A 22,799-nucleotide genomic window follows, 5' to 3' on the forward strand; every position below is an offset into this window, starting at 1 on the left:
TTTCAGCGCAGTGCTATGTTTACTTTAGAGAATTGGGTATATATATTACTTGTGGTTTATATCCTCTTAACCTTAGAAGTATGTTTGGTTCATGACTACATTGACCAAACATTAAATCTAGACAACAAATGTTAATGGATATAGGAAAGACCAAGTTAATATAAGTGGATCAACATCTAGAGTGTCAAAGTAGTTTCATTAAATCAAAGCTTGAAATATGCAACGATAATACCTTTATTTGTTTTTGAATGTGTTGTTTCACATTATTAACATATTCATCTATAAATTTTATCAAGGATAGAGATGTTTTGCTTAAAATAAAACTAAAACAACTCAAAATCTGGAAATGATAGAGTTATAAGTATCAACTTTTGCATTCATGAGTATTGTGACAATGTAAAGGCTAAGGTATATTTTTGTGTAGCCCCTCGAGTATCATGAGGTAACAGTAAGTGTCATTGGGTGTGACAAATGAAGCTCGCATTTAGCTCATCCTCCTTTTTCATCCATAATTGATGGTATACAGAATAACCAAAACAAGTAGACTCATCATCTTCGATCTGGCTACAACATTTATGAGATAATTTATGTGTGGTGGAGAGAATTTTTCATTTGGACATGTTTTATAGATATATATAAAATCTGTGCATGTCCTCCACTTTCTACTTGGCCTTTTTTATCATTATTGTGTTTATTCATGGTAATTTATTCCACGAATAACTCCAGCTTACAAAAAGATTTTTACTTCATGTTTTGCTCCCTCAATCGTATCTTCGAATACCTTAAATTTTGTTTACTTGGTTGTACCTTTGGATCAACATTTAGGCTATGTTCTATTACCCTCATATCATCTTCACATAGATCATCTGTGGACCAAACAAATTCATTTTTTGTTGAGTAGAAACCTTTTGATTTGGTTTTCCTATTCTTTGGATAGCTATGTCCCAAGAAAACATTATGATCAATTAGGTCATCACAAACGAGGTTTTTTTGTCTGATTCGAGATGTGGCTTATTATGCTTATGCCATCTCCACATAGATTATTCGCAAACCAAGAAAATTCATTTTTGTTGTTAAGCAAAAACCTTTTGATTTGGCCTTTTATTTTTCATATAGTTGCATCCCAAGTGCAAGTGCAATAAACCTCTTGAGGTTTTTGTTGATTAATTGACAAAACAAAAAAAATGTACTAATAAGTTTGCTCCTACTGTATGTCAGTTTTACATTATAAAAGGATGCACAGGAATGAAATAGATTAACTAACAGGGAACCAAGTGATGAAAAGTAAAGACCTACGGGCGGTTTCTGGCGAATATTCCCTAGTGTTTTGAATATCTACACTTAGTAATAGGGATCTTCGCATGCCTAGTTCTTTCGTGAGGTAAGAATGGTGTGCACCAACTAACTCTACCCGCTTCAAAATTCTTGTTTTGAAAAGTTGCAAAGTCACCGTTTGATTTCTCTATCATTCCTTTCAAATTTTGTTTTCTGTAAATATCAGTTCAATCGGAATTCTTCAAGTTCGTCTATGGGAAATCTAGGTTCAATCGAGAATTTACAGAGAGTTCTCTGTTGAATACCTGTTCAAACGGGCTTAGCGCCGGTTAATCGAAAATTGCGCAGTCGCCTAGAAACGACCAACTATGTTTTGTGGCAGATATATAAACACTTTTCCCCCTCTTATAAACCCTAAGACTCTCGAACCTAAACCATGTGACGGCTACTCTCCTTCGTTTCAAAGCATTACATTTCCGATCTCGCGCCCCAAGTCCTTCCCCCTTCGATCGGTGGAAGATTCTTCGGTGTGAGATAAGTTCTCGATCTAAAGTGCAATTTTGACTCAAGTTCTTCGATCTTTCTCTTTCTAGTTGGTGCAAATTGTTCTTACTTGCGATCTCTTTAATCTTGGAATGTGTTGTTCCTTGTGTGCTTGTAATCTTGTCTTGGGAGTCTCTAAAGTTATGGGTGACTCCAAGAATGTTTTGTATCACCAGCTCTTTGTGGGCAAATTGAGTAAGGGGTCGCCTTGACCTGTGTGTTCGGCAATGAGGAATGGGGTTGAGAAAGACCCGACCCTTTGTGGGCACTTCAACGCGGAGTAGGGCACCTTGGTGGTGTGATCGAACCTCGGTAAAAATCATGTGTCTCGTGTGCTTTTATGGGTGTGATTTGATTCTCATCATCTCATATCTTTGATCTACTTAGTTGGTTTTAATTCAACTCTTCCATTGCGCTTCTTATTAGTATATCCCAGTAATTAAGTTCACAGTTGAACAGGGAATCACGGTTGAACCGACCCTAAACTCGGTTGAACCGGCCTCCCTTGTTGAACGGTCTTTTTCTCATAGAAGTTCAAAGTTTGTGTTGATAATTGCACGTGTAGCCTATTTACCCTCTTCTAGGCTACTTACACCAAAGAAAAAGCTTCTAATGAATTAGTTCATCACTGAAAGTCGCCTAGAGGGGGTGAATAGGGCGAATCTGAAATTTACAAACTTTAAGCACAACTACAAGCCGTGGTTAGCGTTAGAAATATAAACGAGTCCGAAAGAGAGGGCGAAAACAAATCACAAACAAATAAGGCGGATGACACGGTGATTTGCTTTACCGAGGTTCGGTTCTTGCAAACCTACTCCCCGTTGAGGTGGTCACAAAGACCGGGTCTCTTTCAACCCTTTCCCTCTCTCAAACGGTCACTTAGACCGAGTGAGCTTCTCTTCTCAATCAAACGGGACACTAAGTCCCCACAAGGACCACCACACAATTGGTGTCTCTTGCCTTGGTTACAATTGAGTTGGAATCAAGAAAGAATGAAGAAGAAAAGCAATCCAAGCGCAAAAGCTTAAATGAACACAAGTATCTCTCTCACTAGTCACTATTTGATTGGAATTGTCTTTGGCCTTGGGAGAGGATTTGATCTCTTGTTTGTGTCTTGTATTGAATGTTATAGCTCTTGTATAAGGTGTGAAGGCTGAAAACTTGGATGCAATGAATGGTGGGTGGTTAGGGGTATTTATAGCCCCAACCACCAAAGGAGCCGTTGGTGGAGGCTGCTGTCACATGGCGCACCGGACAGTCCGGTGCGCCAGCCACGTCACCCGGCCGTTGGGTTCTGACCGTTGGAGCTTCTGACAGCTGGGCCACCGGACAGTCCGGTGGTGCACCGGACAGTCACTGTTCACTGTCCAGTGTGCCTTCTGGCTCTGCTCTGACTTCTGCGCACACTGTAGCGCATTAACTGCTCTCTGCAGACGACCGTTGGCGCGAAGTAGCCGTTGCTCCGCTGGCACACCGGACAGTCCGGTGAATTATAGCGGAGTGGCTCCCAGAATTCCCGAAGGTGGCAAGTTTGGAGTTGGGTTCCCTGGTGCACCGGACACTGTCCGGTGGCACACCGGACAGTCCGGTGCGCCAGACCAGGGCACACTTCGGTTGTCTTTTGCTCTCTTTGTTTGAACCCTTTCTTAGTCTTTATATTGGTTTGTTGTGAACCTTTGGCACCTGTAAAACTTATAATCTAGAGCAAAGTAGTTAGTCCAATTATTTGTGTTGGGCAATTCAACCACCAAAATCAATTAGGAAAAGGTGTAAGCCTATTTCCCTTTCAATCTCCTCCTTTTTGGTGATTGATGCCAACACAAACCAAAGCAAATATAAAAGTGCAGAATTGAACTAGTTTGCATAATGTAAGTGCAAAGGTTGCTTGGAATGAAACAAATAATTATTTCTACTAGATATGCATGGATGACTTTCTTCTTATTTAAAATTTTGGACCATGCTTGCACCACATGTTTTGTTTTTGCAAACTCTTTTGGAAATTCTTTTCAAAGTCCTTTTGCAAATAGTCAAAGGTAAATGAATAAGATTTTGAGAAGCATTTACAAGATTTGAAATTTTCTCCCCCTGTTTCAAATGCTTTTCCTTTGACTAAACAGAACTCTCCCTTAATGAAATCCTCCTCTTACTGTTCATGAGGGTTTTAGATATTATTTTTGAAGAGGGTATACTAATTTGAAATTATATCAAAAATAAGATACCAATTGAAAAATCTTTTCTTAATCCATATTTGAAAGACTACATTTTTGAAATTGGTGGTGGTGCGGTCCTTCTGCTTTGGGCTAATACTTTCTCCCCCTTTGGCATGAATCGCCAAAAACGGATACTTGTGAGTGAAATATAAGCCCTTTTACTTTCTCTCCTTTTGGCAAATAATATGTGAGTGAAGATTATACGAAATTGGAGAGCGTTGCGGAGCGACGGCGAAGGATGAATAATTCGACGGAGTGGAGTGGAAGCCTTGTCTTCGCCGAAGACTCCAATTCCCTTTCAATCTATGACTTAGCATGAAATGCACTTGAAACCACATTAGTCATGGCACATGAAAGAGATATGATCAAAGGTATATAAATGAGCTATGTGTGCAAAATATCAATCAAAATTCCTAGAATCAAGAATATTTAGCTCATGCCTAAGTTTGGTAAAAGTTTGCTCATCTAATGGCTTGGTAAAGATATCGGCTAATTGTTCTTTGGTGTTAATATATGCAATCTCGATATCCCCCTTTTGTTGGTGATCCCTTAAAAAATGATACCGAATGGCTATGTGTTTAGTGCGGCTATGCTCAACAGGATTATCCGCCATGCGGATTGCACTCTCATTATCACATAGAAGAGGAACTTTGGTTAATTTGTAACCATAGTCCCTAAGGGTTTGCCTCATCCAAAGCAATTGCGCGCAACAATGGCCTGCGGCAATGTACTCGGCTTCGGCGGTAGAAAGAGCGACAGAATTTTGCTTCTTTGAAGCCTAAGACACCAGAGATCTTCCCAAGAACTGGCAAGTCCCTGATGTGCTCTTTCTATTAATTTTACACCCTACCCAATCAGCATCAGAATAACCAATTAAATCAAATGTGGATCCCCTGGGGTACCAAAGGCCAAACTTAGGAGTATAAACTAAATATCTCAAGATTCGTTTTACGGCCCTAAGGTGAACTTCTTTAGGATCGGCTTGGAATCTTGCACACATGCATACGGAAAGCATAATATCCGGTCGTGAAGCACATAAATAGAGTAAAGAACTTATCATCGACCGGTATACCTTTTGATCTACGGATTTACCTCCCATGTCGAGGTCGAGATGTCATTGGTTCCCATGGGTGTCTTGATGGGCTTGGCATCCTTCATCCCAAACTTTGCAAGAATGTATTGAATGTACTTTGTTTGGCTAATGAAGGTGCCCTCTTGGAGTTGCTTGACTTGAAATCCTAAGAAATACTTCAACTCTCCCATCATAGACATCTCGAATTTTTGAGTCATGATCCTACTAAATTCTTCACATGTAGATTCGTTAGTAGACCCAAATATGATATCATCAACATAAATTTAGCATACAAACAAATCATTTGCAAGTGTTTTAGTAAAGAGAGTAGGATCGACTTTTCCGACTTTGAAGCCATTAGTGATAAGAAAATCTCTTAGGCATTCATACCATGCTCTTGGGGCTTGCTTGAGCCCATAAAGCGCCTTAGAGAGTTTATAGACATGGTTAGGGTACTTACTATCTTCAAAGCCGGGAGGTTGCTCAACATAGACCTCTTCTTTAATTGGTCCATTGAGGAAGGCACTTTTCACGTCCATTTGGTAAAGCTTAAAGCCATGGTAAGTAGCATAGGCAAGTAAAATGTGAATTGACTCAAGCCTAGCTATGGGTGCATAGGTTTCACCGAAATCCAAACCTTCGACTTGTGAATATCCCTTGGCCACAAGTCGGGCTTTGTTCCTTGTCACCACACCATGCTCATCTTGTTTGTTGCGGAAGACCAACTTGGTTCCTACAACATTTTGGTTAGGACGTGGAACTAAATGTCATACCTCATTCCTTGTGAAGTTGTTGAGCTCCTCTTGCATTGCCAGCACCCAATCCGAATCTTGAAGTGCTTCCTCTACTCTGTGTGGCTCAATAGAGGAAACAAAAGAGTAATGTTCACAAAAATGAGCAACACAAGATCGAGTGGTTACCCCTTTATGAATATCGCCGAGGATGGTGTTCACGGGGTGATCTCGTTGGATTGCTTGGTGGACTCTTGGGTGTGGCGGTCTTGGACCCTCATCATCTTCCTTGTCTTGATCATTGGCATCTCCCCCTTGATCATTGTCCTCCTCTTGAGGTGGCTCCTCTTGATTTTCATCATCATCACCTTGAGCTTGATCCTTATCTTGAGTTGGTGGAGATGCTTGCATTGAGGAAGATGGTTGATCTTGTGCTTGTGGAGGCTCTTTGGATTCCTTAGGACACACATCCCTAATGGACATGTTCCTTAGCGCGACACATGGAGCCTCTTCATCATCTAGCTCATCAAGATCAACTTGCTCTACTTGAGAGTCGTTAGTCTCATCAAACACAATGTCACAAGAAACTTCAACTAGTCCAGTGGACTTGTTAAAGACTCTATATGCCCTTGTGTTTGAATCATAACCAAGTAAAAAGCCTTCTACAGCCTTAGGAGGAAATTTAGATTTTCTACTTCTTTTAACAAGAATAAAGCATTTGCTACCAAAGACTCTAAAATATGAAACATTGGGCTTTTTACCGGTTAGGAGTTCATAAGATGTCTTCTTGAGGATTTGGTGAAGATATAACCGGTTGATGGCGTAGCAAGCGGTGTTGACCGCCTCGACCCAAAACCGATCCGAAGTCTTGTACTCATCAAGCATGGTCCTTGCCATGTCCAATAGAGTTCTATTCTTCCTCTCCACTACACCATTTTGTTGTGGCGTGTAGGGAGAAGAGAACTCATGTTTGATGCCCTCCTCCTCAAGAAAGCTTTCGATTTGTGAGTTCTTGAACTCCGTCCCGTTGACGCTTCTAATCTTTTTGATCCTTAAGCCGAACTCATTTTGAGCCCGTCTCAAGAATCCCTTTAGAGTCTCTTGGGTTTGAGATTTTTCCTGCAAAAAGAATACCCAAGTGAAGCGAGAATAATCATCCACAATTACAAGACAATACTTACTCCCGCCGATGCTTATGTAAGCTATCGGGCCGAATAGGTCCATGTGGAGTAGCTCAAGCGGCCTGTCGGTCGTCATGATGTTCTTGTGTGGATGATGAATACTAACTTGCTTCCCTGCTTGACATGCGCTACAAACCCTGTCTTTCTCAAAATGAACATTTGTTAGTCCCAAAATGTGCTCTCCCTTTATAAGCTTATGAAGATTCTTCATCCCAACATGGGCTAGTCGGCGGTGCTAGAGCCAACTCATGTTAGTCTTAGCAATTAAGCAAGTGTTGAGTTCAGCTTTATCAAAATCTACTAAGTATAGCTGACCCTCTAACACTCCCTTAAATGCTACTGAATCATCACTTCTTCTAAAGACAGTAAGACCTAAATCTGTAAAAAGACAGTTGTAGCCCATTTTACATAATTGAGAAACGGAAAGCAAATTGTAATCTAAAGAATCTACAAGAAAAACATTGGAAATAGAGTGGTCAGGAGATATAGCAATTTTACCTAATCCTTTGACCAAACCTTGATTTCCATCCCCGAATTTGATAGCTCGTTGGGGATTGAAAGGGAAATAGGCTTACACCTTTTCTCATATTGATTTTTGTGGTTGAATTGCTCAACACAAATAATTGGACTAACTAGTTTGCTCTAGTCTATAAGTTTTACAGGTGCCAAAGGTTCACAATAAGCCAATAAAAAGACCAAGAAAAGGGTTCAAACAAAGAGAGCAAAAGACATCCCAAAGGCACCCTGGTCTGGCGCACCGGACTGTCCGGTGCACCAGGGAACTCGAAGCTGAACTTGCCACCTTCGGGAAAATGGGAGGCCACTCCGCTATAATTCACCGGACTGTTCGGTGAAGCACCGGACAGTGTCCGGTGTCACACCGGACTGTCCGGTGTGCCAGCGGAGCAACGACTACTTCGCGCGCAACGGTCGACTGCAACGCATTTAATGCGTGCCTGCGCGCGCAGAGGACAGAGCAGCGCCAGACGGCGCACCGGACAGTCTACAGGACCTGTCCGGTGCACCACCGGACAGCCCAGAGGCCCCACCAGTCAGAGCTCCAACGGCCAGAACCCAACGGCCTGCTGACGTGGCTGGCGCACCGGACAGTGTCCGGTGCGCCATGCGACAGCAGCCTTCCAACGGCCACATTTTGGTGGTTGGGGCTATTGAAAGGATCATGATGCCCAAGAGGGGGGGTGAATTGGGCTTTTCTAAAAATCAACACTAATTAAAACCTAAGTAAGAGCTAAACAAGAGCCCAACTTCACCCCAACAACTAGCACTAAGAATATAATACTAGAAATGTAACAAAGCTAAGATAATACTTCAAATACTTGCTAAACAAATACACAATGTAAAGTGCTTGAATTAAGTGCGGAATGTAAAGCAAGGTTTAGAAGACTCCTCCAATTTTTCCCGAGGTATCGAAGAGTCGGCACTCTCCACTAGTCCTCGTTGGAGCACCCGCGCAAGGGTATCGCTCCCCCTTGGTCCTCGCAAGAACCAAGTGCTCACTACGAGATGATCCTTTGCCACTCCGGCGCGGTGGATCCCTCGAGACCGCTTACAAACTTGAGTCGGGTCACCAACAAGATCTTCACGGTGATCACCGAGCTCCCAACGCCACCAAGCCGTCTAGGTGATGCCGATCACCAAGAGTAACAAGCCGTAGACTTTCGCTTGACCAAGAGAAGCCTAATGCAAGTGGTGTGCGCTCTAGGTGGCTCTCACTAGCGCTAATGAGGAACAAGCGCGGATTATGATTCTCTAATCTCCTCACTAGGCTTTTGGTGCTTGCAATGCTCTAGCAATGTGCTGGAATAAATGTGGAGTGCAAGACTATGAATATGGTGGGTGGAGGGGGTATAAATAGCCCTCACCCACCAACTAGCCGTTACAGGCAATTTACTGCGAGATGGCGCACCGGACAGTCCGGTGCGCCACCGGTGCGCCAACGGTGCGCCACCGGTGCGCCAACGGTCGTTTCCAACGGCTAGTTCTGACAGGGAGCCGTTGGACTCATGGCGCACCGGACAGTGAACAGTCCACTGTCCGGTGCACACCGGACAGTCCGGTGCGGTGTCCGGTGTGCCACTAAAATTCAACTCTGAAAGCTGCGCTCTCGGGTTTCTGCGGAGGGGAGAGTCTCTGCCGTGGACCAGCCTGGCCCCCACCTGGCAGAGGGTGCACCGGACAGTCCGGTGCCCCAAAGCCAGAAACCCTAACTCTTGTTTTTCAGCTGATTTTCAAATCGGTTTTCGTTCTAACTTGAGTGCGAGTTCTAGAGTGACACCTAGCACTGAGTATGAGTGTGATTGTGCACCAACACTACACTAGAACTCTCTTGGTCAAACTACTCATCGACAACCCCTCTTTATAGTACGGCTAAAAGAGAATAAAAGACCTAACTAAATCGCGAGTGTCCACATCTCCTTGACACTCGGACTCCGTAGACCTTCACTTTTTGTTCCGTCGTTTTAGCCATCGCTTCGAGTTCTTATCTCCGGGATTGTTTTCACCGTTGTAGTACTTCTACCTGTCATGCGACCTAACTTACCATTTGTCTCTGCAAAACACACGTTAGTCACATATAATATTACGTTGTCATTAATCACTAAAACCAACCAGGGGCCTAGATGCTTTCAATCTCCCCCTTTTTGGTGATTGATGACAACCCTACAAGTTTTGTGAGAGTAGTTTGTTTTGAAGATTCTGTCAATAGAAAGAATGGTTAGTTATACTCAGTAATCTTTAACAGAAAGAATGTGTACCATAATAATAAGAGTGAGCGCATACACATCATAAGATTCTTGTTCATATAAAAGTGAAGTTAAATTAATGAAACAAGAGCTAGAAGACTGGTGATAAAATATAAGGTGAAAACATAATACACACAGTCAATCATACGCAGCGAGAGTATATGACGAGTTTGTGAGCCAAAAACATCAAGCTAGTACAGAGAGTAGCAAGCACATATATTACATCAAAATGACTCTGACTCTCTACTAACTCTCTAACTCCCCCTAGCTCTCACAACTCATATCTCTCCCCCTTTGGCGTCAAACACCAAAAGGGACCTGAACCTAAACGCCTGAAGCAGGAGGAGGCGGCAGGGGCACATCCGGTCGAGGTCGAGGTAGCAGAGCGAATGCCGACGGAGGGTCAGAGTCAGTCTCGGATCCAGGATCTGAGGTAGAAGCTGGAGCTGGTACTGACTCGGACGGAGGCCGCGCTGCAGGAGCTACCGGAACAGAAGCGGTCACAGATATTGCCACAGCGGTAGTGGTAACAGCAGATGCTGGTGGCACTGGCGGCTGCGGACAGACAGAGCTGAGAACCGGAGAGGTGAACGCCAAAGTGACCGGCCGGAGCAGAGAGGTACCAACAGGGGGTCCTGACAAAATCGATGGCACCACTGGAGCGTGAAGCGGAGGAGGTGGAGCAGACTGAACCGGAGGTACTGAGACACCAGACTGCTGTAGCATGAGAGCCATGAATGCCCTACTCTCAGCCCGATCCTGAAGTAGCTGCTGCTGAAGCGCATCCTGCCTGTCCTGCATGTTCTGAAACATCGAGAGCATCCTGTCGGATAAACGGGCCTGCTTGGCTGCCAGGTGAGCCTGCTGCTGGGTGAGAGTCTGGAGAATCGAAGCAAGAGCAGGGTCCATAGCCTGAGGATGAGGAGGGGCAGCACTAGAACTCCCAGCCTCATGATCATGTGAGTGTGGAGGCATAGGAGGCGGAGGCGGAGGAGGAACCCCAAAATCATCATCATCATCATCATCATCAGCTGCTGTACCCTGAGTGTCAAACTGTCGAAGAGCTGCATCCTCGGCCTGAGAGTCAAACACAGAAGCAGTAGCTGGCACAGGAATCTCAGGAGCAGGACGGTAAGATCCAAATACAAGGCGTGAGGCCTCAAGGGTGCTCTGAAATCGAGGTGGCTGAATCAGCTGCGCAAAGATGTGGCACAAGTAGTGAGCATAAGGGAACTGCCGACGAGCACGAATCCCATCCAGAACGGTGTCCTCGATCTCACAAATCAGGAAGTCCACAACATCAAACTCAGAGTGGGAGACCAGGGCACCAAGGAGCCAAAGCTGAATATGAGTGGTAGCCTCCCTGTATCCCATCCTCGGTAGAAGTGTCCGTCTGATGAGCTCATATAAGTACTTCGCTGCTGTAGTAAAGTCTGCCGGTGAACGTCGCGACCCATCTGTGAAAGGCGGGCGGAACAGAGCCGCGACGTGAGCTGTCCCTGGAGCCACACCGCCGTGAGGGCGACGAGGAGGGTCAGAAGAGCCGTAGCAGAGACTGTGAAGGCGAGTCGTCGACTCTGGGAATCCAAAGAGCTGACGGATCTGACTGGCAGTGATTGTGACATCCCCTCGCTCAAAGCGGAACCTCATCCAGTGATGATCCGGGTCAATCCAAACAGAGGCGTAGAAGACACGGACCCACTCCTCAACATATCTGCCGCTGATAGTCAGAATGGTCAGAAGGCCAGGCAGATAGGTGAGATGCGCCTCAGAGTCAGCACCGGCTGCAAGCAGAAAAGCTGGAAGATCCAAAAGGCGGTGCACTCGCAGAGCTATCTGAGCAGACATCTGAGCTCTGAAGAATGACTCCTGAATCCGTGTGCTGAAAAGAACACCTGCTGCTGGGTCTCTCTGAGCTGGTAGCCAAGACTCCACGGGTACGTACCTGAACCGACGTACCCGTGCTGCAGTAGCACGCTGAAGATCAAACAGACGAGGATCCGAAACCAGAGGACGGACCTCAGTCTCATCACGCTCCCGGAAGCGAGGTGGAGGGACAGGAGGAGCTGAAGCGGGAGCGGGAGCAGGGGAAGCAGTGGAAGCGGGCGTAGTGGAGGTAGTGGGTATGGCTGTGGAGGTGGATGGAGCCATAGGAGTGACGGGAGCAGGCAGAGTGGGTGGCGGAGTGGAAGCGGAGGTGTGAGAGGAGGAGCGAGGCCGGGAGGTGAGACGACGAGCACGGAATGCAATCTGATCAGATGGAGTCTGCGGCTGATCTCCAAGAGCGACCTGCGCAGCGGCTGCTGCAGCTGCTGCCGCTGCACGGGCTTCTCTGTCCGTACGCCGCTTCTTGTGGCCTTCCTGCTGCTCCAAATACACAGTCTTGCCATTGACCTGCCTGAAGGGGCGACGAGGCTCCTCATCATCCCCACCCCCTGGCGCCGACGCATTCTTCGTGCGCGGCATCCTGATCTGATGTCTGCAATTTAGAGAGAGTGACTAAGCACAGAGCAAAAGTGACCGATAGATTTAGCAAAGAATGAGATGACTACCTGGAAAGCTCACACGAGAGGTGACGATCCAGGCAGGACGGGAGACGGCACACGGTCAAACAAGGTCACTGAAATGACAGAAGAGGTGAGCACGTATTAGTCACATAGTCATAAGCATATGAAATGTGAATAAATGCGTACACAGAGACGATCAAGAAGTCAAATGCCGTGAAAACGACGTTTGACGGATAAATAGAGTCATAGGATGTTTGGAAATCGAATTGAGGCACGAAACGATATGGAATTGAGCCGATACTTCACGAATAGGTTTATATAGGTGAATATGAGTGAAGTGTGTGCTTGGTTTGAATTTAGGCGAAGAAAAAGGAATTTGGGCACTCGGCTCGGAAACGATCGCTCTAAACGGGAAATTTGGTGGATTTTAAGCCTGGAATCTCGGATTGGCGTGAAATTTGGCAAGTAGGTTACTGGAAGTGTTGTGAAGGTGCCTGAAAAATTTGGGTTCAATTGGAGCATTTTTGGCTGGTTTGGGCATTTCACCGAGCACGTGGCGTGCGGGGAATTAGGTTTACGGTGAAACGGCTATTTGAGATGGGAAAACCCTCCCGAAGGAGCTGGGAACCTGCAAGGATACTCAATGGACACAAGGGAACACAATCCACCAATTTGATTCACTGGATTTCACAGGGATTTGGAATTGATTCAAAAAGGGTGGAAGAGAGGGGTGCTTCACTGGGCAGGAGAACAGAGAGAAAAAGGGAAAGAGAGAACAGAGAGGGAATCTCACCAGAGAGGGAAGGGGAAGGGCGCAGGAGCAGGTTCGCCGGATGATCGCCGGAGGGAAGGGAGATCGCCAGCGAGGAGGAGCAGCGCAGAGGGCAGAGAGCGCAGAGGTAGAAATGAGCCTCTGGCTCGGTCGCGGGCTGGAGGCCTTTTTTTTAAAACGCGATATGGGCGCACCGGACAGTCTACAGTGCCTGTCCGGTGCACACCGGACAACGCACAGTAGCTGTCCGGTGAACCACCGGACAGCGCACAGGAAAAATGAATTTTAGCGCGCGGCTGTCGGTGCACCGGACATTGCACAGTGCAGTGTCCGGTGCACACCGGACTGTCCGGTGAGCCCAGACAGAGGAGAGTTTGGAAAAATTTGAAATTTTCTATCTAACTCCCAACCAAACCAAATCCCAACTTATAATCACACAAAATAACACCTGTTGGGACAGGTATTGGCACCCTCATATACTTTTCAAAATATTTCGCCATAGGCTAGATAATTTTTAGAGAAAATAGGCAAATGGTGAAATTTGCATTTTGGTTTGCACTAGGGGTTTTCATGAGAGATTTGAGTTTTGAATACCCCCCCTAAGTGCAGTACCTCATGCATATTTCAAGAACCAATAATTGCATAAAAAGTAAGAATTTAAGTGCTAAAAGCTTAAAGCTAAGACTTGTCAGGTTTGACCCGAGTTAAGCTTTTTCACACGCTTTGTTGGCGGTTATCTCAACTAGGTTAGACAAGTCCTGGATGCAATACAAGGAATTTAAATATGCAATGCAAGTGACAACACCATTTGACATTTTACATAAAATTTCTGAGATCAAGAATATTTAGTTCATTCCTCAACATGCAAAAGCGGGTCTTATCAAGTGGCTTAGTGAAAATATCCGCTAATTGATCTTCCGACCTCACTCCTTCTAAAATGATATCTCCTTTAGCAACATGATCTCTAAGGAAGTGATGACGGATATCAATGTGCTTGGTGCGAGAGTGTTGTACAGGATTATTAGCAATTTTAACAACACTCTCATTATCACACAACAAAGGTACCTTTTCTAGAACTACGCCATAGTCTAGAAGAGTTTGTTTCATATATAAAATCTGTGTGCAACAAGCACCTGCGGCAATGTATTCCGCTTCGGCAGTTGACAAGGCAACACTATTTTGCTTTTTGGATGTCCATGAAACTAGTGATCTACCAAGCAGATGGCATCCCCCAGAAGTACTTTTCCTATCAATTTTGCAACCGGCATAATCCGAATCGGAATAGCCAATTAAATCAAAAGTAGCTCCTTTGGGATACCACAGACCAACGCTTATGGTGTGCCTGAGATACCTAAGAATTCTCTTAACAGCGCGAAGATGAGCTTTCTTAGGATTAGATTGAAATCTAGCGCACATGCAAACACTGAACATAATATCGGGTCTAGATGCGGTAAGGTATAATAGACTACCAATCATAGAACGGTAGAGAGTTTGATTAACCGGGTTACCTCCCTCATCTAAGTCGAGATGTCCATTTGAAGGCATGGGGGTCTTGATTGGTTTGCACTTCTCCATGTTGAATCTTTTCAACGAGTCTTTGGTATACTTCTCTTGTGAGAGAAAGTTACCATCTTTCATTTGCTTGACTTGAAAGCCGAGGAAGTATGTTAGCTCACCAATCATTGACATCTCGAACTCCTTCGACATCAACTCACCAAATTCCTTGCAATGATAGTCATTTGTCGAGCCAAAGATTATATCATCAACATATACTTGACAAATGAAAATATCACCGTTATGTTTCTTTGTGAAGAGAGTTGTGTCGACGGTCCCGATCTTGAAGCCCTTTTCGATGAGGAAGTCGCGAAGACGCTCATACCAAGCCCTTGGAGCTTGCTTTAGCCCATAAAGCGCCTTGGACAACCTGTAAGCATGGTTAGGATATCTAGGGTCTTCAAAACCAGGCGGTTGCTCAACATATACAAGTTCATTTATGAAGCCATTTAAAAATGCACTTTTTACATCCATTTGATAAAGTTTTATATCATAGCATGATGCATATGCAAGTAGGATACGGATGGCTTCCAGTCGAGCAACCGGTGCAAAGGTCTCTCCAAAATCTAAGCCTTCAACTTGAGAGAATCCTTTTGCGACAAGTCTTGCCTTGTTTCTTACAATCACACCTTGATCATCTTGTTTGTTTCTGAACACCCACTTTGTTCCAATGATTCTTGCATCTTGTGGGGGCTTCTCCAGGGTCCAGACTTCGTTACGAGTGAAGTTGTTAAGTTCTTCATGCATGGCATTCACCCAGTCCGGAACCTGTAGCGCCTCATCTATACAAGTAGGCTCAACACAAGAAACAAAAGAGTGATGTTCAATAAAATTAGCATGTCTATGTGATCGAGTAATAACCCCTTGTGAAGGACTCCCGATGATTTGGTTTTGAGGATGAGCTTGAAGTAATGATGAATTTCTCCTGTCAACCACTTGGGAAGAAGATCCTGGAGCATCAACATCTTCGGCTTGTACCCTTGCTTGTTCATGAGAGACAAATGTATCTTCATTTGCATGCCTCTCATCTTTTTCATCATCTTGTGGTACATTTGATGAAGAAGGCCTGTCAATGATTTGCACCTCTTCTTCATCTTCTTTTGGTTTGATAGCTCCAATAGGCATGTTCTTCATTGCTTCCCTAAGTGGCTCATCACCTACATCATCAAGATTTTCAAGTGCTCCTTGGGAGCCATTAGTCTCATCAAATTCCACATCATATGTTTCTTCTACCACGCCAGTGGCATGGTTGAATACTCGATGTGCTTTGGACTTTAATGAATAACCCAAAAGAAAACCAATATCACAACGTCTTTGAAACTTCCCTAGGTGATGGCGTTTCTTGTAAATGTAGCATTTGCACCCAAATACCCGGAAGAAGGAGACGTCTGGCTTTTTCCCATTTAGCAGTTCATAAGGAGTCTTCGCAAGTAGCCGGTGAGGAAATAGCCTGTTTGATGCATAACAAGCAGTGTTGACAGCTTCGGCCCAAAACCTCTCCGGTGTGTTATACTCATCAATCATTGTTCTTGCAAGAGTGATCAAGGTCCTATTTTTCCTTTCAACAACTCCATTTTGTTGGGGTGTATATGTGGCAGATACTTCATGCTTGATCCCAATTTCATCACAGTACTCATGAATGTTGGTGTTGTCAAATTCTTTGCCATTGTCACTTCTAATCTTCTTAATCTTGCAATCAAATTCATTTTGTGCTTTTCCTTTTCTTTCATGATTTGCTTTGAGAGCCAAATCCTTTCTTTTGGACGATGATTCTTCTTTGTCGTTGATGTGCATGTACATTTCATGGGCATTGATCTTTCCCAAAATTTGTGTAGGTGTGGTAACTGAAAGATCCATTTGGTGTAGCACAGTGACAATGTGTCCATATTTGTCTATTGGGAGGACACTGAGAATCTTCCTCACAACATCCGGTTGTGAGATTTGAGTAAGCCCCAATCCATTGACTTCCTCTACAAGAATATTAAGTCGTGAGTACATAGCGTTTGCATTTTCATTAGTAAGCATTTCAAAGGAATTTAACTTTCGCATGGCTATGTGATATCTTTCCTCACGTTCACTTCTAGTTCCTTCATGTAGAGCACAAATATCCATCCACAAATCATGAGCATTTTTATGATTCCTTACTCTATTGAACACATCTTTGCAAAGGCCTCTAAAAAGGGTGTTTTTGGCCTTAGCATTCCATTTCTCATAATTGAACTCATCACCTACAAGATTTGTGGGATCTCTAGGTTCGGGGAACCCTTGTGTGGCGGCTTTATAGACACCAATGTCTATAGCCTCTAAGTATGCTTCCATACGAATTTTCCAATAAGGAAAATCGTCACCATCAAAAACGGGAGGAGGTCCATCCCCACCGGACATAGTAACTCTAGCGGTTAAGCTAATCTATGAGCAACAAGGCTTTGATACCAATTGAAAGGATCACGATGCCCAAGAGGGGGGGTGAATTGGGCTTTTCTAAAAATCAACACTAATTAAAACCTAAGTAAGAGCTAAACAAGAGCCCAACTTCACCCCAACAACTAGCACTAAGAATATAATACTAGAAATGTAACAAAGCTAAGATAATACTTCAAATACTTGCTAAACAAATACACAATGTAAAGTGCTTGAATTAAGTGCGGAATGTAAAGCAAGGTTTAGAAGACTCCTCCAATTTTTCCCGAGGTATCGAAGAGTCGGCACTCTCCACTAGTCCTCGTTGGAGCACCTGCGCAAGGGTATCGCTCCCCCTTGGTCCTCGCAAGAACCAAGTGCTCACTACGAGATGATCCTTTGCCACTCCGGCGCGGTGGATCCCTCGAGACCGCTTACAAACTTGAGTCGGGTCACCAACAAGATCTTCACGGTGATCACCAAGCTCCCAACGCCACCAAGCCGTCTAGGTGATGCCGATCACCAAGAGTAACAAGCCGTAGACTTTCGCTTGACCAAGAGAAGCCTAATGCAAGTGGTGTGCGCTCTAGGTGGCTCTCACTAGCGCTAATGAGGAACAAGCGCGGATTATGATTCTCTAATCTCCTCACTAGGCTTTTGGTGCTTGCAATGCTCTAGCAATGTGCTGGAATAAATGTGGAGTGCAAGACTATGAATATGGTGGGTGGAGGGGGTATAAATAGCCCTCACCCACCAACTAGCCATTACAGGCAATTTACTGCGAGATGGCGCACCGAACAGTCCGGTGCGCCACCGGTGCGCCAACGGTGCGCCACCGGTGCGCCAACGGTCGTTTCCAACGGCTAGTTCTGACAGGGAGCCGTTGGACTCATGGCGCACCGGACAGTGAACAGTCCACTGTCCGGTGCACACCGGACAGTCCAGTGCGGTGTCCGGTGTGCCACTAAAATTCAACTCTGAAAGCTGCGCTCTCGGGTTTCTGTGGAGGGGAGAGTCTCTGCCGTGGACCAGCCTGGCCCCACCTGGCAGAGGGTGCACCGGACAGTCCGGTGCCCCAAAGCCAGAAACCCTAACTCTTGTTTTTCAGCTAATTTTCAAATCGGTTTTCATTCTAACTTGAGTGTGAGTTCTAGAGTGACACCTAGCACTGAGTATGAGTGTGATTGTGCACCAACACTACACTAGAACTCTCTTGGTCAAACTACTCATCGACAACCCCTCTTTATAGTACGGCTAAAAGAGAATAAAAGACCTAACTAAATCGCGAGTGTCCACATCTCCTTGACACTCGGACTCCGTAGACCTTCACTTTTTGTTCCGTCGTTTTAGCCGTCGCTTCGAGTTCTTATCTCCGGGATTGTTTTCACCGTTGTAGTACTTCTACCTGTCATGCGACCTAACTTACCATTTGTCTCTGCAAAACACACGTTAGTCACATATAATATTACGTTGTCATTAATCACTAAAACCAACCAGGGGCCTAGATGCTTTCAGCTATAAATACCCCAACCACCCCACATTCAATGGCATCCAAGTTTTCCACCTTCAACACATTACAAGAGCTATAACATTCAATTCTAGACACAACCAAAGAGATCAAACTCTCTCCAAAGTCCGGAATCACTCCAAATTAAATAGTGACTAGAGAGAGCGACATTTGTGTTCATTTGAGCTCTTGCGCTTGGATTACTTCTTTTCTTTCTCATTCTTTCTTGTGATCAAACTCAATTGTAACCGAGGCAAGAGACACCAAGTGTGTGGTGGTCCTTGCGGGAACTTTGTGTTCCGTTTGATTGAGAAGAGAAGCTCACTCGGTCTAAGTGACCGTTTGAGAGAGGGAAAGGGTTGAAAGAGACCCGGTCTTTGTGACCACCTCAACGGGGAGTAGGTTTGCAAGAACCGAACCTCGGTAAAATAAATCATCGTGTCTCGCTCTTTATTTGCTCACGATTTGTTTTGTGCCCTCTCTCTTGGACTCGTTTGTATTTCTAACGCTAACCCGACTTGTAGTTGTGCTTAAGTTTATAAATTTCAGATTCGCCCTATTCACCCCCCCTCTAGGCGACTTTCAATTGGTATCAAAGTCCGGTGCTTCATTAGAGCCTAACCGCTCGAAGTGATGTCGGGAGCATCCGCCAAGAGGGAGATCAGGACCAGCGAGAAGCCCGCCACAAGCCATGGGAAGGCTCCATCCGGGGAGTCCGCCAACAAGGTGAAGGGATCCCCTTCACATGACAAGTCACGTCGGAGCGGTGACAAGAAGAAGAAGATGAGGAAGGTGGTCTACTACGAGACCGACTCTTCGTCGCCATCCACCTCCGGCTCCGACATGCCGTCCGTAACTTCTAAGCGCCATGAGCGCAAGAAGTTTAGTAAGATTCCCCTACGCTATCCTCGCATTTCCAAACGTACTCCATTACTTTCCATCCCATTAGGCAAACCACCTATGTTAGATGGTGAAGATTATAATATGTGGAGTGATAAAATGAGGCATCATCTAACCTCACTCCACACTAGCATTTGGGATGTTGTTGAGATTGGAGTACAGGTACCATCACCGGGGGATGAAGACTATGATTCGGACGAGATCGCCCAAATCCGGCACTTCAACTCCCAAGCCACCACTATACTCCTCGCCTCTCTAAGTCGAGAGGAGTATAACAAGGTGCAAGGGTTAAAAAGCGCCAAGGAGATTTGGGACGTGCTCAAGACCGCGCACGAAGGAGATGAGGTGACCAAAATCACCAAGCGGGAGACGATCGAGGGGGAGCTCGGTCGCTTCCGGCTTCGCCAAGGGGAGGAGCCACAAGACATGTACAACCGCTTGAAGACCTTGGTGAACCAAGTGTGCAACCTCGGGAGCACCAAATGGGATGACCATGAGATGGTCAAGGTTATTCTAAGATCCCTCATTTTTCTTAATCCTACGCAAGTTCAATTAATTTGTGGCAATCCTAGATATACACTAATGTCTCCCGAGGAAGTAATAGGAAACTTTGTGAGCTTTGAGTTGATGATCAAAGGCTCAAAGAAAATCATCGAGCTAGATGGTCCCTCCACGTCCGAAGCACAACCGGTCGCATTCAAGGCAACAGAGGAGAAAAAGGAGGAGTCTACATCAAGTAGACAACCCATCGACGCCTCTAAGCTCGACAATGAGGAGATGGCGCTCATAATCAAAAGCTTCCGCCAAATCCTCAAGCAAAGAAGGGGGAAGAACTACAAATCCCGCTCCAAGAAAGTGTGCTACAAGTGTGGTAAGCCCGGTCATTTCATTGCTAAATGTCCATTATCTAGTGATAGTGACAGGGGCGGCGACAAGAAGGGAAAGAGGAGAGAAAAGAAGAGATACTACAAGAAAAAGGGCGGCGATGCCCACGTGTGTCGCGAGTTGGACTCCGACGAGAGCTCCTCCGACTCCTCATCCGACGAGGACGCCGCCAACATCGTCGTCACCAAGGGACTCCTCTTTCCCAACGTCGGCCACAAGTGCCTCATGGCAAAGGACGGCAAAAGGAAGAAGGTAAAATCAAAATCCTCCACTAAATATGAAACCTCTAGTGATGAGGATAACTCTTGTGATGAGGAGGATAATTTGCACACCCTTTCTGCCAACCTAAACATGCAACAAAAGGAAAAATTAAATGAATTAATTAGTGCTATTCATGAGAAGGATGAACTCTTGGACTCTCAAGAGGACTTCCTTATTAAAGAAAACAAGAAGCATGTTAAGGTTAAGAATGCTTATACTCTAGAAGTAGAAAAATGTGAAAAATTATCTAGTGAGCTAAGCACTTGTAATGATATTATTGCCAACCTTAGAAATGAAAATGCTAAATTAATTGCTAAGGTTGATTCTAATATTAGTGATGCTTCAATTCCCAATCTTAGAGATGATAATGTTAGTTTACTTGCTAAGATTAAAGAATTGAATATCTCTCTTGCTAGCCTTAGAAATGATAATGAAAAATTAATTGCTAAGGCTAAAGATTTAGATGTTTGCAATGCTTCCATTTCCGATCTTAGAGATAAGAATAATATTTTACGTGCTAAGATTGTTGAACTTAATTCTTGCAAACCCTCTACATCTACCATTGAGCATATTACTATTTGTACTAGATGTAGAGATATTAATGTTGATGCTATTCATGATCACCTAGCATTAATTAAGAAACAAAATGATCACATAACTCAACTTAATGCTAAGATTAATGAGCATGACTTAGAAAATGAAAATTTTAAATTTGCTAGAAGCATGCTCTATAGTGGGAGACGCCCTGGCATCAAGGATGGCATTGGCTTCAAAAAGGGGGGACAATGTCAAACTTAATGCCCCTCCTAAAAGATTGTCTAACTTTGTTAAGGGCAAGGCTCCCATGCCTCAGGATAACGAGGGTTACATTTTGTACCCTGTCGGTTATCCCAAGAGCAAAATTAGGAGAATTCATTCTAGGTAGTCTCACTCTGGCCCTAACCATGCTTTTATGTATAAGGGTGAGACAAATAGTTCTAGGCAATCAACCCATGCTAGATTGCCTAAAAAAACTCCTGTTGCATCAAATGATCATAACATTTCATTTAAAACCTTTGATGCATCTTATGTGCTAACCAACAAATCAGGCAAGGTAGTTGCCAAGTATGTTGGGGACAAACACAAGGGCACCAAGACTTGTGTTTGGGTACCCAAAGTTCTTGTATCTAATGCCAAAGGACCCAAAACCATTTGGGTACCTAAAATCAAGAACTAAACTTGTTTTGTAGGTTTATGCATCCGGGGGCTCAAGTTGGATCATCGATAGCGGGTGCACAAACCATATGACAGGGGAGAAGAAGATGTTCTCCTCCTACGAGAAAAACCATGATCCCCAACGAGCTATCACATTCGGGGATGGAAATCAAGGTTTGGTCAAAGGATTGGGTAAAATTGCTATATCTCCTGACCACTCCATTTCCAATGTTTTTCTTGTAGATTATTTAGATTATAACTTGCTTTCAGTTTCACAATTATGTAAAATGGGCTACAACTGTCTTTTTACAGATATAGGTGTTACTGTCTTTAGAAGAAGTGATGATTCAATAGCATTTAAGGGAGTGTTGGAGGGTCAGCTATACCTAGTAGATTTTGATAGAGCTGAACTCGACACTTGCTTAATTGCTAAGACTAACATGGGCTAGCTCTGGCATCGCCGACTAGCACATGTTGGAATGAAGAATCTTCACAAGCTTCTAAAGGGAGAACACATTTTGGGACTAACGAATGTTCATTTTGAGAAAGACAGGGTTTGTAGCGCATGTCAGGCAGGGAAGCAAGTTGGTGTTCATCATCCACATAAGAACATCATGATGACTGACAGGCCACTCGAGCTCCTACACATGGACCTATTCGGCCCGATAGCTTACATAAGCATCGGCGGGAGTAAGTATTGTCTAGTTATTGTGGATGATTATTCTTGCTTCACTTGGGTGTTCTTTTTGCAGGAAAAATCTCATACCCAAGAGACCTTAAAGGGATTCTTGAGACGGGCTCAAAATTAGTTCGGCTTAAGGATCAAAAAGATTAGAAGCGACAACGAGACGGAGTTCAAGAATTCACAAATCGAAGGCTTCCTTGAGGAGGAGGGCATCAAGCATGAGTTCTCTTCTCCCTACACGCCACAACAAAATGGTGTAGTGGAGAGGAAGAATCGAACTCTATTGGACATGGCAAGGAACATGCTTGATGAGTATAAGACTTCGGATCGATTTTGGGCGGAGGCGGTCAACACCGCTTG

This window comes from Zea mays, chromosome 4, assembly GCF_902167145.1.
Source record: "Zea mays cultivar B73 chromosome 4, Zm-B73-REFERENCE-NAM-5.0, whole genome shotgun sequence".
Lineage (NCBI taxonomy): Eukaryota > Viridiplantae > Streptophyta > Magnoliopsida > Poales > Poaceae > Zea > Zea mays.